This window comes from Pelobates fuscus, chromosome 2 (assembly GCF_036172605.1).
Source record: "Pelobates fuscus isolate aPelFus1 chromosome 2, aPelFus1.pri, whole genome shotgun sequence".
In the NCBI taxonomy this organism is placed as follows: Eukaryota; Metazoa; Chordata; class Amphibia; order Anura; family Pelobatidae; genus Pelobates; species Pelobates fuscus.
In genome coordinates, this window is record NC_086318.1 from 220,984,785 (window position 1) to 221,001,775 (window position 16,991).

Sequence of the window (16,991 nt, forward strand, 5' to 3'; positions counted from 1 at the left end):
CCCCCCTCATGCCATAGTGCCCCCCCTTTCCATAGTATTCTCCCCCTCCATAGTATTCCCCCCCTTCCATAGTATTCTCCCCCCCTCCCATAGTATTCTCCACCCCCTCCCATAGTGTCCCCCCCCCCTCCCATAGTGTCCCCTAGTGCACTTTCCCTTGTCCCATAATTACTTACCTGTCTTGAAGCGTGGGCCGGCTTCACAGCGCGCACCGCGGTACAGGAACTTCAATTTCAGGTTCCGGTTTCCGGCGGGACTGAAAGGAAGTGTGCACAAGTGTGCACACTTCCTTTCAGTCCCGCCGGAAACCGGAACCTGAAATTGAAGTTCCAGTACCGCGGTGCGCGCTGAACACCGGCCCACGCTTCAAGACAGGTAAGTAATTATGGGATATCGGCGTATAACACGCACCCACGATTTTCCCCCTATTTTCAGGGAGAAAAAGTGCGTGTTATACGCCGATAAATACGGTATATATTTATATATATATATATATATTTAAAGTATTTTATAATATATTATACATATATAATTTCATTATAAGTGTATTTTGAGATATATTTCATAAAGTACAATTATAATGAAATCATATCTATATAACATCCTATAAAATGCTTTCATTATTTTATAATATATTATACATATATAATATATTTATTTTGTTTCATTTAATTTTGTTAGAGTGAGGCTGGGAGGCGGAGCCGGAATATGATGTCATATTCCGGCTCCCAGCCTCACTCTGAGGCGCGCGAGGGAGCTGAGCAGACAGCTCAGTGGAAGTGCTCCCTCGCCGGCCACTGGACCACCAGGGAGGAAGAGACACCCCCCTCCCCAGCATTCCCAAAGGTAAGGAGGCTGGGGGGGAGGGGGGGGGGATTAAATAAAAAAAAAGTGTTAAAAATAAATTAAAAAAAAAATGTGTTAATGTGGGTGGGTGAGTGTGTGACTGTGTCTGTTAGTGTCTGTGTCTGTTAGTGTGTGTGTCTGTGTCTGTTAGTGTGTGTGTCTGTGTCTGTTAGTGTGTGTGTCTGTGTCTGTTAGTGTGTGTGTCTGTGTCTGTTAGTGTGTGTGTCTGTGTCTGTTAGTGTGTGTGTCTGTGTCTGTTAGTGTGTGTGTCTGTGTCTGTTAGTGTGTGTGTCTGTGTCTGTTAGTGTGTGTGTCTGTGTCTGTTAGTGTGTGTGTCTGTGTCTGTTAGTGTGTGTGTCTGTGTCTGTTAGTGTGTGTGTCTGTGTCTGTTAGTGTGTGTGTCTGTGTCTGTTAGTGTGTGTGTCTGTGTCTGTTAGTGTGTGTGTCTGTGTCTGTTAGTGTGTGTGTCTGTGTCTGTTAGTGTTTGTGTCTGTGTCTGTGTCTGTTAGTGTCTGTGTCTGTTAGTGTTTGTGTCTGTTAGTGTTTGTGTCTGTTAGTGTTTGTGTCTGTTAGTGTGTGTGTGTGTGTGTGTCTGTTAGTGTGTGTGTGTCTGTTAGTGTGTGTGTGTCAGTGTGTGTGTGTGTCTGTTAGTGTGTGTGTGTGTGTGTGTCTCTGTTAGTATTTGTGTCTGTTAGTGTGTGTCTGTGTGTGTGTCTGTTGGTGTGTCTGTGTCTGTGTCTGTTAGTGTGTGTGTGTGTGTGTGTGTGTCTGTTAGTGTGTGTGTGTCTGTGTCTGTTAGTGTGTGTGTGTCTGTGTCTGTGAGTGTGTGTGTGTCTGTGTCTGTTAGTGTGTGTGTGTCTGTGTCTGTTAGTGTGTGTGTCTGTGTCTGTTAGTGTGTGTGTCTGTGTCTGTTAGTGTGTGTGTGTGTGTCTGTTAGTGTGTGACTGTGTGTGTCTGTGTGTGTGTGTGTCTGTTAGTGTGTGACTGTATGTGTCTGTGTGTGTCTGTGTCTGCTAGTTTGTGTCTGCTAGTGAGTGAGTGTGTGTCTGTTAGTGAGTGTGAGTGTGTCTGTTAGTGTGTGTGTGTTTCTGTTAGCGAGTGTGTGTGTGTGTGTATTTAGAATGCGGGGCGGGGGGAAAGGTTGGGTGGGGGTGGCGCGGGGGGAGGGGGGGGGCGCCTGAGTTTTGTCCTGCCTAGGGCAGCACAAAACCAGGATACACCACTGTGTGTGCGTGACTGGCATTGTGTAGCATGTCGAAAAGGGGGGATGTACCAGCGCTAATGTGAAACACCAAAATTCATATAAACCAATTGGATATAATATAATATACTTTAAGCTGCTATAACACCAAACTCTTATCTTTTAAACAAACGGATGAAAATGTGGGGTGATGGTGAAGCGCTATATATTTAATAAAATATAGGAAATGGAGATAATATTAGAGATGAGTGAATATACCTGAATAAAACTTATTTCTTGCAACCTTAACCTTGATATAAGATTCCTTAAAAGTATAAACACAAAAAATATCTCATAGTATAAAACTGTAATATGCACAGTAAAATATATACATAAGATCTTTCCCACTCACACTCTCTAGAGCCAAAAGATTTTAGCTCAGTTCTGGCGCCTGTAGGGTCCGTAAAGGCGACCCTCTCCCTTCTTGGGAACCTTTGTTCTTCCTTTTTCAATCTAAGATATAGAGCATATATAGTGCAGTACCTTTGGTAAAAATATCTTAAAATGTATAAAATATAAGATGGGGTACTCACAAACCCAGAGCCTTCAGTATAGGCTCAATGGAACAGCATATGTGGTTAAGGACCACAATCCTTCTTTCTTGTAGCAGGAAGAAATTTGCCAAATAGTGTCTTGGTAAAAATATATTTATTAAACTATCACTTTAAAAGTATATAAAAGTATAAAACAATTTCTGTACAAATATCCACTATATAGGCAAAATCAAAAAAGTCCAATAATTACAGTCTTTTCATATTCCAGGACGCGTTTCGCCAAATAGGCTTCCTCAGCTGGATCAAAAAAAGTCTTTGTGAAGATCCTTGGACCAGTTCCTGCTTTTATATCCCCTTTTCTTATCCGAATTGTTGCTGTATGGGCTTTTTAATTTCGCGGGCTATCACCATGGTAACCGTGATGCCCTGCGCGTCAAGCCTCTCTCGTGTGTTTGCTTCCGTGTTCGTCACTTCCGGTATGACGTCTTTCCGGTTTTTCGTGCGTTCCAACTTGCGGTTCATTCACGGGTATTTCCGGATCGGCATAATTATGAAAGAAGAGAGGGAGAATACATCCCGTAAAAGTTCAAACGCATTCTCTTTTTTTCTCTATATGACCCACATGTATCTTTAGTTCATTTTTCCTAATTCGTTTTCTTTATGAAGAATGCGGATTCTAATATTTAACGTTATATAACTGTTGTCTCACATAATGTGTATTCGATTAGTGTCTAAACACCACTGTATAATTGTGAATAAAGCATAGGAATTCTAATTCTATGTGTCTTTTTTATATAGTATAAATTATAAAGGCACAAATTTTATAATGAATTTTAAGAGCATACAATTAAAATAAACCACTAAAACTGCTCAGCATTTAGTTTTCTTAAAATTGTATAATACTAGAAATGAATAAATAATAGGCATAAGAGGAATTGATAGTAGGTGAAAATAAACCACTTCAGGTGCTAAGATTTCGTTTTCTTAAAATAATATGGCGCTAAAAACATACAAATAAAATGGGCACAAATACATATACATTAAAACAAACCACTTAAGGTGCTTAGGATTTAGTTAAAATTATATAGTGCTAAAACTACCCAAAATCAAAATAAACCACTTAAGATGCTCTGCATAAATAAGGGTGAAACATAGAATGTGAATCAGTCATAGGCGAGATGTTATTAAAGGACCACTCTAGTGCCAGGAAAGCATACTCGTTTTCCTGGCACTAGAGTGCCCTGAGGGTGCCCCCACCCTCAGGGACCCCCTCCCACCCGGCTCTGGAAAGGGGAAAGGGGTAAATCTTACCTTTTTCCAGCACTGGGCGGAGAGATCTCCTCCTGCTCTCCTCCTCCGATCCTCCTCTTCTCCTCCCCGTCGGCTGAATGCGCACGCGCGGCAAGAGCTGCGCGCGCATTCAGCCGGTCACATAGGAAAGCATTCATAATGCTTTCCTATGGACGCTGGCGTGCTCTCACTGTGAAAATCACAGTGAGAAGCACGCAAGCGCCTCTAGCGGCTGTCAATGAGACAGCCACTAGAGGACATAGGGGGAAGGCTTAACCCATTCATAAACATAGCAGTTTCTCTGAAACTGCTATGTTTATGAAAAAATGGGTTAACCCTAGAAGGACCTGGCACCCAGACCACCTCATTAAGCTGAAGTGGTCTGGGTGCCTAGAGTGGTCCTTTAATACAAAGGAATTCTGTCATCTGAAAAGTTTGACCTAACATATAAAGTGCCTTTTCGATATTCTATTTTTCGGTATTTGTTCTTATCTTCATACCTTTGTACCTAGCAGCTGTGAGTAAGATGTCATTATTTGACAAAAGAAAAAATACATATGTAGAAATGGAAACAGAGTTTGCAAATTGGACCGACCAACCACTTAATAAGAGAAAAAGTGAACAGAATAATACTAGTGAACAATTAGAAAAACTACTACAAAGAGAATTAAAAATTAAGTGGGAGATAGCCACCTTTGAGAAATATTTAAAAGAAGGAATCACCCCAAGAGGTCTAAGATATTTTAAAACCCCCACATTTGATAAAGAAGTAACACACTTTATGGATGAGTGGAATACAATGTTAGAAAATTTCACTATTACCACCATGCATTTAATTATTAAGAGAAGGAGAGAAAATCTTAAAGAATTAGACCTTGAAATTAATAAATGCCAGAACGAGATTTTAAATTCCCTAAATCAAGAGGAGTTTGATATCACAACACGAGACAAAGAAAATCTAGATAAAATAGAAAGAGAAGTCATAGAGATTAAAAAAAGCAAATATCTCAGAGATACTAGAGATTACAAGCTCAAACAAGTAAGGTCTTTTTCCAAATATAATTCTCAAGAGACACATTCAGAAATTAGAGGAGAGATGCCAAAACCTATAACTCACAAAAGAAACCCTGATCTAGAAATCCCAAGAGATAATATCTATGGAAAACAAAGAGAAAATAAACCATACCATTTTAACCATAGAAATCACTATGAACAACGTCCATATAGAAACTGGAATTATAAACCCAAACCGAAATACCCACAATATAAATATAAAGATAGATATCAAGAAAACAATACTTATTATGAAAGAGAGAGATATGAAAGGAGACCTAGATATGAGAGAGAGAGAGAGACAAGAAAGAAAAACGGAATACAGAAATGAAGTAAGAGAAAAAACACCTTATAGCCGACCCACAGAATATAGGAAAGAAGAACCTTTGGCTATTAGGAATCGCTTCCAAGTCCTGGATGAATTTGAAGACCAGGATTTTTGGAGAAGCAAGGGAAAAGACAGGCACAAAAGGGAGGATTTTTTAAACACTATGACACCATACAAGAGAAGGAGAGATTCAAGCATAGAGGCACTAGAGGAGGAAAATATGTCAAAAAAAGGAAAAAGGGAGAAACCACTGAGAAACCAATAGAAATGAGAGTTATCTATAACTTAAGCCAAAAGGTACTAACAGAACATCATAAAAAGGTATTAACTAAAGGACTAAAAATTGCCCCGAATAAACCATTAAACCAATTCGAATTTTATATTGATTTAAATAAATTTAAAAGAAACCTATGTTTAAAAAAATATTTTGCAAAAAACCCTATAGAGCTCCAATTAAATGATGAGGACAAATCAAGACATACAATGCTAAAAGAGAAATCCCAATTTTACCCTAAACAGATGATTTCAGAAAAAATGGTGACATTCGAAACGATGGTTATGACTGAGATTAGAAAACTGGATAAAAAAGATAACTTCAGCCATAACCTGACCTCACAAGAAAGAAAAGCTCTAAAAGATTTAAAAACAGATTTAAACCTAGTGATTAAACCAGCAGACAAGGGAGGAGGAACAGTCCTTATGTCTAAATAATTCTATGAGAAGGAAGCTGGCAGAATACTTGCAGATAACACTACCTATAAAAAGTAAAATTTTAATCCTGGAGACGAGATGAATTTAAAGTTTCAAGAGTTTTTAAAGAAAGGTTTAGAATTGAATATATTAAATGAAAAATAATTTAATTTTTTAAATATCAAGCACCCCAAAACTCCTGTGTTTTATTTTCTTCCCAAAGTCCACAAAGATGTTAGCAACCCCCCAGGCAGACCCATAGTGGCAGGGATAGACTCGATATCTAGCCGACTGTCCCATTATGTGGATCTACATCTCCAACCTCTAGTAAAAAATACCATTTCCTATATAAAGGACACTATTACGGTTTTAAATCTTTTAAATAAATGTATTTGGAAGAATAATTATATTTTAGTTACAAGCGATGTAGTAGCACTTTATAGCAACATTCCCCATAAATATGGATATAATGCAGTAAAACATCACTTAAACAATTTTTCAGATTTAACCGAGACAAAAATGGAATTTATTTTAGAAGGGATTGAATTAATTTTAAATAACAATTTTTTTTGGTACGGTGAGGAATTCTACTTACAGATTAATGGAACGGCCATGGGGACCAAGTTTGCCCCCAGCTATGCAAATCTGTTCATGGCCCATTGGGAAGATACGTTCATTTATGGCCCACATAGTTGGAGGGACAATTTGGTCACTTATGGCCGTTACATTGACGACATCTTTTTTATTTGGAAGGGAGAAGAAAAAGACCTTAGGGAATTTTTAAACTTTTTGAATTTAAACTCATGGGGGATTAAACTCACAAGTAATTGGAGTAAAACAGAAGTTATATTTTTAGATCTTTTAATATATATAGAGGAAAATACCATCAAAACTAAGAATCATTTCAAAACTGTAGAAGCAAACAGCTATATAGAAATTTTCACCATGGCTAGAAAATGCCCTGAAAGGCCAGTTTTTAAGAATTCGGCGGAACTGCACTGATCTTAATGTTTTTAAAGTCCAATCAGATAAGATTAAACTTGACTTTTTAGAGAAGGGATACGAAGAACAGAAATTAGAAAAAGCTAGAGAAGAAGTGAAGGGAGTAGAAAGAAACAGCCTTTTAAAATACAAGGAGAAAAAAGAAAATGAAATAAAAGATATCCCCTTCATATGTAATTATAGTACCGACAACTTTAAAGTAAGAAAGATAATCTCCAAATTCTGGCCAATCTTATTACAGGACCCCATTGCAAAAACATTTCTTCCAGACAAGCCTAGGTTCATACATAGAGGGGTAAATAATCTACGCACCACCCTAACATCAAGTTTTATAAAAAAGAAAAAAAGAATAGAGAATTCTTTTTTAAATTCCGAAAAAGGATTCTTTGGCTGTGGCCAATGCCTGGCCTGTAAAAGAACTACGAATAAAAAGAGACCCATAAAATCTTTCATGAACAAAGATGGTACAGAATATTCTATTAAAGACCTTTTAACTTGCCACTCAAATAATCTGATTTATGCACTTTTATGCCCGTTTGGCTTATTTTATGTGGGCAAAACCACCAGAGCCTTACATATCAGAATAGAGGAACATGGCCGGAACATTACAAAAGGATTCGAAAATCACAGTGTCTCTTTACATTACAAATCTGTTCACAACTGTGAGTTTAAAAACACTAGATTCCTAGGTATAAAAAAAGTGGAGAAAGACTGGAGAGGAGGCAATTTTGATGCAAAAATGAGCAAACAAGAAATGGAGTGGATTTTTAAATTAAATACTCTCATTCCAAACAGGCTGAACGCAGATTTTGAGATGTGCCATTTTCTTAAATAGACCCACACCTTTTTTGCCCCCTCCACTTCCGTTACTATAAATATGGACGTTTTTTATGGACTCTTTTATACAGACGGATTTTTATGTATACACATACAAACTGGTTCTTATAGACATATTTCTAGAAATCTATTAAGTTTTACAGCACTTTATATGTTAGGTCAAACTTTTCAGATGACAGAATTCCTTTGTATTAAAGGACCACTCTAGGCACCCAGACCACTTCAGCTTAATGAGGTGGTCTGGGTGCCAGGTCCTTCTAGGGTTAACCCATTTTTTCATAAACATAGCAGTTTCAGAGAAACTGCTATGTTTATGAATGGGTTAAGCCTTCCCCCTATGTCCTCTAGTGGCTGTCTCATTGACAGCCGCTAGAGGCGCTTGCGTGCTTCTCACTGTGATTTTCACAGTGAGAGCACGCCAGCGTCCATAGGAAAGCATTATGAATGCTTTCCTATGTGACTGGCTGAATGCGCGCGCAGCTCTTGCCGCGCGTGCGCATTCAGCCGACGGGGAGGAGAAGAGGAGGATCGGAGGAGGAGAGCAGGAGGAGATCTCTCCGCCCAGTGCTGGAAAAAGGTAAGATTTACCCCTTTCCCCTTTCCAGAGCCGGGTGGGAGGGGGTCCCTGAGGGTGGGGGCACCCTCAGGGCACTCTAGTGCCAGGAAAACGAGTATGCTTTCCTGGCACTAGAGTGGTCCTTTAATAACATCTCGCCTATGACTGATTCACATTCTATGTTTCACCCTTATTTATGCAGAGCATCTTAAGTGGTTTATTTTGATTTTGGGTAGTTTTAGCACTATATAATTTTAACTAAATCCTAAGCACCTTAAGTGGTTTGTTTTAATGTATATGTATTTGTGCCCATTTTATTTGTATGTTTTTAGCGCCATATTATTTTAAGAAAACGAAATCTTAGCACCTGAAGTGGTTTATTTTCACCTACTATCAATTCCTCTTATGCCTATTATTTATTCATTTCTAGTATTATACAATTTTAAGAAAACTAAATGCTGAGCAGTTTTAGTGGTTTATTTTAATTGTATGCTCTTAAAATTCATTATAAAATTTGTGCCTTTATAATTTATACTATATAAAAAAGACACATAGAATTAGAATTCCTATGCTTTATTCACAATTATACAGTGGTGTTTAGACACTAATCGAATACACATTATGTGAGACAACAGTTATATAACGTTAAATATTAGAATCCGCATTCTTCATAAAGAAAACGAATTAGGAAAAATGAACTAAAGATACATGTGGGTCATATAGAGAAAAAAAGAGAATGCGTTTGAACTTTTACGGGATGTATTCTCCCTCTCTTCTTTCATAATTATGCCGATCCGGAAATACCCGTGAATGAACCGCAAGTTGGAACGCACGAAAAACCGGAAAGACGTCATACCGGAAGTGACGAACACGGAAGCAAACACACGAGAGAGGCTTGACGCGCAGGGCATCACGGTTACCATGGTGATAGCCCGCGAAATTAAAAAGCCCATACAGCAACAATTCGGATAAGAAAAGGGGATATAAAAGCAGGAACTGGTCCAAGGATCTTCACAAAGACTTTTTTTGATCCAGCTGAGGAAGCCTATTTGGCGAAACGCGTCCTGGAATATGAAAAGACTGTAATTATTGGACTTTTTTGATTTTGCCTATATAGTGGATATTTGTATAGAAATTGTTTTATACTTTTATATACTTTTAAAGTGATAGTTTAATAAATATATTTTTACCAAGACACTATTTGGCAAATTTCTTCCTGCTACAAGAAAGAAGGATTGTGGTCCTTAACCACATATGCTGTTCCATTGAGCCTATACTGAAGGCTCTGGGTTTGTGAGTACCCCATCTTATATTTTATACATTTTAAGATATTTTTACCAAAGGTACTGCACTATATATGCTCTATATCTTAGATTGAAAAAGGAAGAACAAAGGTTCCCAAGAAGGGAGAGGGTCGCCTTTACGGACCCTACAGGCGCCAGAACTGAGCTAAAATCTTTTGGCTCTAGAGAGTGTGAGTGGGAAAGATCTTATGTATATATTTTACTGTGCATATTACAGTTTTATACTATGAGATATTTTTTGTGTTTATACTTTTAAGGAATCTTATATCAAGGTTAAGGTTGCAAGAAATAAGTTTTATTCAGGTATATTCACTCATCTCTAATATTATCTCCATTTCCTATATTTTATTAAATATATAGCGCTTCACCATCACCCCACATTTTCTTTGTGTAGCATGTATTTGCCTGAGAGTGTGCTTCTCTGCTGTGCCTGAATTGCATATTTGTATCTGTGTATCTTTTATGTACGTACGTGTGTTCTGGGAGGGTAAGTGTGTGAGGGAACTGCGTGCAGTTGTGTGTATAGGGGAGCTGACTACGCTATTGATGTGTGCATTGATGTGCACATGGGGTGTGTCTGTGCACTGTGCCCACCCTAATCAAGCCTCCGTGCTGCACTGCTGGCGATTTAGGCGACCTTGGGGCAGACTAACATGTCGGGTCCTCATTCTATGACCGACGACCAGACACAGGAGGGGCGCAGCGGTTCGTCCACAATGCCGCTGGGTGCGAGGCACCTCCTGTCTGCCCTAACGGAGATCCAGCCTTCAGTCTACTGCTCCTCCACACCCCCGTCACAGCCCCTCCTCCTCCCGCACCCTCAGTCACAGCCACTCCCCACTCTGTCACCCCCACCCACACCCTGTCATCCACACGGACACACCTTTCACATCCCCCTTCTCCACAGACCCTTTCAACCCCAACGCACACATACACGGTCACCACATACACTATCACCATTCCCAAACACTTTAAGCCCCCACACGGCAACGCTCGATTCCATGTGGTGCCGGGACTCGCGAGACGAGCCTTCACCCGGCGGAGCTGCAGAGGTGAAGGTTGAGAGCCCCTACAGTGCCACAGTGCCACCGGACCACCAGGGAATATGCTGACCATGCAGGTAAGAAACAAGGAAGGAGGAGAGGGGGGGTAAACACTTTAAAAAAATATTAAAATAAGTATAATGAAATTAAAAAAGCTGCTCCCCTCTCAGACCCCTATCCTAGCCTGCAAAGCTTCGCTCACACTACAACCAACCCTCACAATGTACCTCACACACACACTGCACCCCTCACAATCATACACACTGTACCCCACACACACTGCACCCCTCACAATCGCACACACTGTACCCCATGTATATTTGTATTTATATATATATGTGTATGTATATATAAAAATACATATACACGCAAGGTGTGACGGTCTGTGAGAGAGGTATCTGTGTATGTGCTTCACTGTGCCAGGATGACGGGTGACTGTGTGTGTGAGGTAAGTGTGACAGGCTGGTTGTGTGTGGGGGGAGTGTGGTGTGTTGATGTGACAGGGAAAGTGGGGGTGTTTGTATATATATAATTATTATTACTATAATATTTATAAAGCGCCATCAAATTCCGCAGCGCTACAATGGGTGGACGAACAGACATGTAGTTGTAACCAGACAAGTTGGACACACAGGAACAGAGGGGTTGAGTGCCCTGCTAAATGAGCTTACATGCTAGAGGGAGTGGGGTAAAATGACACAAAAAGGTAAGGATAGTATTAGACTAGTGACAGTTGCAGAAGAGGAATCAGTCAGGAGCTATTAAGAGTTTAATTGATACGCTTTTATGAAGAAGTGGGTTTTTAACGATTTTTTTGAAGGAGTGGAGTGTGGGTGAGCATCTAACGGAGGAGGGAAGAGAGTTACACAGGAACGGTGCAGCCCTCGAGAAATCTTGAAGGCGAGCATCAGAGGTGGGAGTACGGACAGAAGATAGACGTAAGTCTTCAGCAGATTGTAAGGGCCTAGACGGGACATACTTGTGTATAAGGGAGGATAGATAGGTGGGAGCAGCATTATGTAGCAATTTGAAAGCAAGAACCAGAATTTTAAATCGAGCTCTATATCTTATAGGAAGCCAATGTAGGGACTGACAGAAGAGTAAGGCATGGGAGGTGCGGGCGGACAGGAAGATGAGCCTCGCTGCTTCACACACATACATATACACACACATACATACCGACAGAGTTGTGGTGGGGAAAAGTGTGGATGAAAACCCCTTCCACCTAAAGTAAGTGGATAGTTAATACATTGCTAAACACAAATACACACCAGTCAAGCCATAAGACATGCTTTTCCCACAGAAGTATGTGTCTGCTCTGTATATAACAGCTTTGAAACACAACTCAGGAAGAGGAGCAAAGCCAGTGAACCACTCATGGGCATCTGTTTCATTGTTAATGCAAATCATCAGCGTGAGGTTGGTTACTGGTAGACCAACCTCATGCTGAGGAGTTGCATTAACAACTGTCCTGGACAGTTTTTTTGTTTTTTTCTTCATATCTTTATATTTTTCAGTCTCAATATGTATCACAATGCAGCAAGTGTTCTAAATGTTGTGATTTAAAATGTCATTCATATAAGGCACCAGCTTAATTTCTGTTAGATTTGCCATAATAAGCACATTGCATTACTTTTTATGAATTACATATTTATTATCCCTTTTGTTTTTCATTTTTGTCTGTAAAATGAAATTACTGTGTTTTATCCAAGCCCTACATTAACAAAACATTTTTACTTCTTGTTATTTTGAAGTATGCATTAGAACTCAGAACTACATGGCAGACGTTCCAATTACAAGTGGTACAGCCTCTCACTTTACACTTATGAGTCTGCCAAGCATTTAGATCAGATATAAACACACCATGAACATTTTTAACACGGTTTAACTAGATGTGCTATTATTAGAAGCCCCACCATTGCAATGAGTGTAATAATCGCACATCATTCATTTATTACTTCTCTCCTACCTTGTTATTACCAGGAACTCTTCTTTCAATCATTCACAACACCTGCAAGTTCTGTATCCTGGCAACCGAGAAGCCGAATAAGGCAAGCGGGAGAGGTCAATCCAAAACGCGATTCAAAACTTCCCACTAAGCTGTTACCCTGCCTCTGCACCTGCTAAAATGCCAGTTAACTTATTATTAGCCATTGCTTTATGTAGTTAACAATTTCACAGACTGTAGTACTTCAAAAGAGCAAAAATACCTATTATAAACCTTTACCCTGCTGTATTACTCCTTTCCAAGATTTTCGTTCTTGTAACATTTAATTTTGTAAAACTTTTTCTTCCCTCCCCTTAAAGGGACACTGTAGGCACCCAGACCACTTCTGCTCATTGGAGTGGTCTGGGTGCCAACTCTCACTACTCCTAACCATGTAAGTGTAATTATTGCAGTTTTTTATAAACTGCAATAATTACCTTGCAGGGTTAACTCCACCTCTAATGGCTGTCTACTAGACAGCCACTAGAGGTCTCTTCCTGGTCCATAGCACAGGAAACCTGTGCTAGAGCGTCGCTGGACGTCCTCACGCTGTGTGAGGACCTCCAGCGTCGCTCACATCCCCATAGGAAAGCATTGAAATTAATTTTCAATGCTTTCCTATGGGGAGACCTAATGCGCGGAATTGCCGCGCATGCGCATTAGGTCTCCTCGGCCGGTGAGCGGGATCAGTCTCGCCCGCTGGCCGACGGAGCCAGTAGGAGGAGCGGCGCGGAGTAGGAGACAGCGGCGAGGGACATCGCCTCTGCCTCAGGTAAGTGACTGAAGGGGTTTTCACCCCCCTAATAAAATCTGTCGACATTGAAGTTGCTGTTTAGTGAATAGGTGAGTGCGCTGGATCTTGTGTATTGTATAATTTAGCCAGATACACACACAGCCAGACACACACACACACACTGACACAAACACAGCCAGATACACACACAGCCAAATTCACACACCACAGCCAGGTATACACACACACACAGATACAGCCAGATACACACTAACACACACACACATATAGCCAGATGCACTGACTCAGACCCATGTACACACACAAATCAAATTACATCATATTTTAGCCACCCTCTTGTCTCCTTACCTTTTGGGTACAGAAGGGTGGCTTCCCTGGTGTCCAGTGGGAGCTTGATGGCCAAGGCTGATGGGAATCTGACTTCTTTAGTCCCTCTCCTCTTTCTGTGTGTGCATCCTTCACCTCCCCAGCGACGCTGTGTTACTTGGGAGGAAGTGATTTCACCTCACTTCCTCCCAGCAGACAACATGGAAGAGTGCCGCAGCCCACTGGGTTTGGCCTCCGGCAGGGGGCCCATGCTGCAGCTGCTTTGGGCTCCCAAGGAGTAACTGGGCCCGGGGCAGTCGCCCCATTTGCCCCCCTTTAAAGACGGTCCTGATGTATGTGTGATTCCATGTGTGTCTGTATGTGTGTGCATGTGGATCTCTTTGTCTGTGTATCTGTATGTCAGTGTGTGCCCTCTGTATCTGTATGTGTGTCACTGTTTGTATCTGTATGAGCACCATTCTGTGTATTTAAATGTTTGTCCTTAAGTGTTTGTGTATCTGTCTGTATGTGTGTCTGTGTATCCACGTGTATGTCTGTGTATCTGTATGTGTGTCTGTGTTTGTATTTATGGGAGTGTCATTCTGTGTATCTCAAAGTGTGTCATTCAGCGTGTCTGTGTATCTGTATGTGTGTCTGTGTTTGTATTTATGGGAGTGTCATTCTGTGTATCTCAAAGTGTGTCATTCAGCGTGTCTGTGTATCTGCATGTGTGTCTGTGTATGCATATGTGTCTGTTTATCAGTGTGTGTGTTAGTTTGTGTGTCTGCATTTGTGCGTGTGTATGTGTGTCTGTGTATCAGCATGTGTGTCCGTTTATGTGTTATATGGTGTGTATCTGCATGTATGTCAGTGTGGGAGCTGAACAGGGAGATCAGGGCTCCCTCGCCGCCTCCAATATGAGCCTGCCTGACCAACCACCTGCCCGCGTGCCTGCCAGCAAAGCCAGCAGCAACCCCATTGGACCCCAGGGAAAAATCCATTCCAGCACTCCCAAATGTAGGGTGGCTGGGTGTGATGTGGATTAATTTAGAAATAAACAAATATGTTTAAATGTCTATCTGTTCCTGTCCAAATCTGAGATGATTAAATTGCGTATACGCAGAAGTAAACTCACACTGACACATGGAGTTCAGGTTAAAAGCACTTCAGAAAATTTAATACAATCTGGTTGGAAAACAGTTGTGTAGATCTTTTTAAAAGCAAAATGACATCATCATTGAATATCAGATAATAACAAATAAACATCATTAATTGGATTAAACGTTATGTGACTATATCAGTGTCCACCCATCAATATTATTAATTGGCTCAGGGATTTGAGTGACCAGCTAGGTGTCCTCCCACCGGGAGGTGGTATTGTTCTGGACAAGGGTGTGGACAGAAGGCTCAGGCGCCATCTTTCCCAGCATGAGGTTTACTCGGTGGAAAGGGGGGCTTGAGCGTCATTTTACACAGTCAGTGATATCGGGCCTCATGTCCAGGTGCAAGGTCTCTTATGAATAGAACATTTCATTACTACTGTGTTCTCGTGGCCTTCAAATTATACTATGTTGCAAGTTAGGGGAAAGTCAGTAAAGTCAGCAGTTCCTGAGTTAATCATGTCTTTATAGAGAATACAGTCTTTGTCTATTGTATTAGATGTGCTGGGAAATTCTGTCATGTAATGTAGTTTTAAAATGAACAAGTTAGGTTATGAGGACAAAATGGAGGATTGAAGAAGTCAGGTTAGGAGGACAAAATGGAGGATTCACAGTATGCAGTTAAAATGGAGTTAGTACAATAATTCAATACAAGTTCAATAAAGATTTTTAATAATTCTACATCAGTCCCCCCTATGAAATGTTAATATTCTAAGAGATAAAAACTTTATTAAGTTAGTATCAGGAAGACGTGTTAACCCAAGGCACAGAAACCCTATGAAGTAACGGTTCTTAAAGTCTTCTTAGTTCTTCAGAGGGACATCATAAATAGACAAGCTTACATTACCATATGGACTTGTGTTATCTGGAATATAGGCACAAGTAGTCATGGTGACAGGTAAACGTTGTTGGTTGCAATAGGTATAATAAATGCAAATCAAAATATTATTATTATTATTAGCAGTGACGGTTGGGAAAATGGACTCAAACTTTCCTTTTACTGCAAAATCATCTGGTACCCCCCTTGGCACACCTATGGCATCAATATATATATATATATATATATCAATCAAACTTTCCCTTTAGAGGGGTGCTCCTTTTTATGTTCTGAAGCATGAATGTGGTGTGTCAAGAGTACCTTGTCATGTATTATGTGTATTGACATAATAACCTTGGCTAGGGTGTAGTATTAAACCTGTCCCACGCTACATCAGCGTAGGTGGACTCGGATCATTTAGTCAATATTAATATCACCACAAACTCAGGATGGGCAAATAATCCTGAGGAAGCTTGGCATTTGGATCCCTTCAGCTTCACGAGGTCTCCTTTTGGGGTCCTCGGCTTTCCATCGATGGCAGGTGGTCAGGCATTATTATGGCCATCAAACACCTACTTGCTGGTATCTTTTTATTTAACAAGTCATTTTTTTCTTTAGAGTCAAAAGTGTGTCAAAATCAACAAATGTCACTTCTCATGTTGCAGAGAGAGTCTTGAATCTGGAACAATGAATCCACTGAGTGATCTCTGCAACTTTCACAATGCACTATTGGGTATATGGTCTTGGTTGTCACATTGATGACCGGCTAGGCTTCTGGCCATCCTGACAAAATGTCTATGATAACTAGTGCATATTTGACCCAGTAGCTCTTTGTCATCTGGATTCTTGAAAGGGATATTGAGAGTTAGCTAGGTGCTTAGGGGTATTTTAGAGATCAAAGAGTTCATGAGGGTCTTGGATAGGTATAAAGTTCCATGGGCTCACTGCCCAGTACATGTTTTTGGGTAAACAGAGCTTAAGAGCGTTGGAGTACAGCCCGTCTTCAAGGGTTGCCCCTTTCTGTTTTTCCAGCTTTGTATTTCTTCAGGGTCAGTAGCTGCTTGTCATTCTTTCAGAAGCTTGAGATCTGTAGGTAGGATCTACATGGTGAGTATAGAAGTTTCTTTAGCGGACACCATTCTGTCCACTTCCCTTGGTGCACTTGTGGCTTGGTTGGCAGCTTTTAGTCAGCTGAGTGGTGCTTCTTATCTTCCAGATTGATCCAAAATAATGTGCTGCACCCAGGGCATGTCTTGAGTCAGTGTAGATATTGGCATGTCTTCC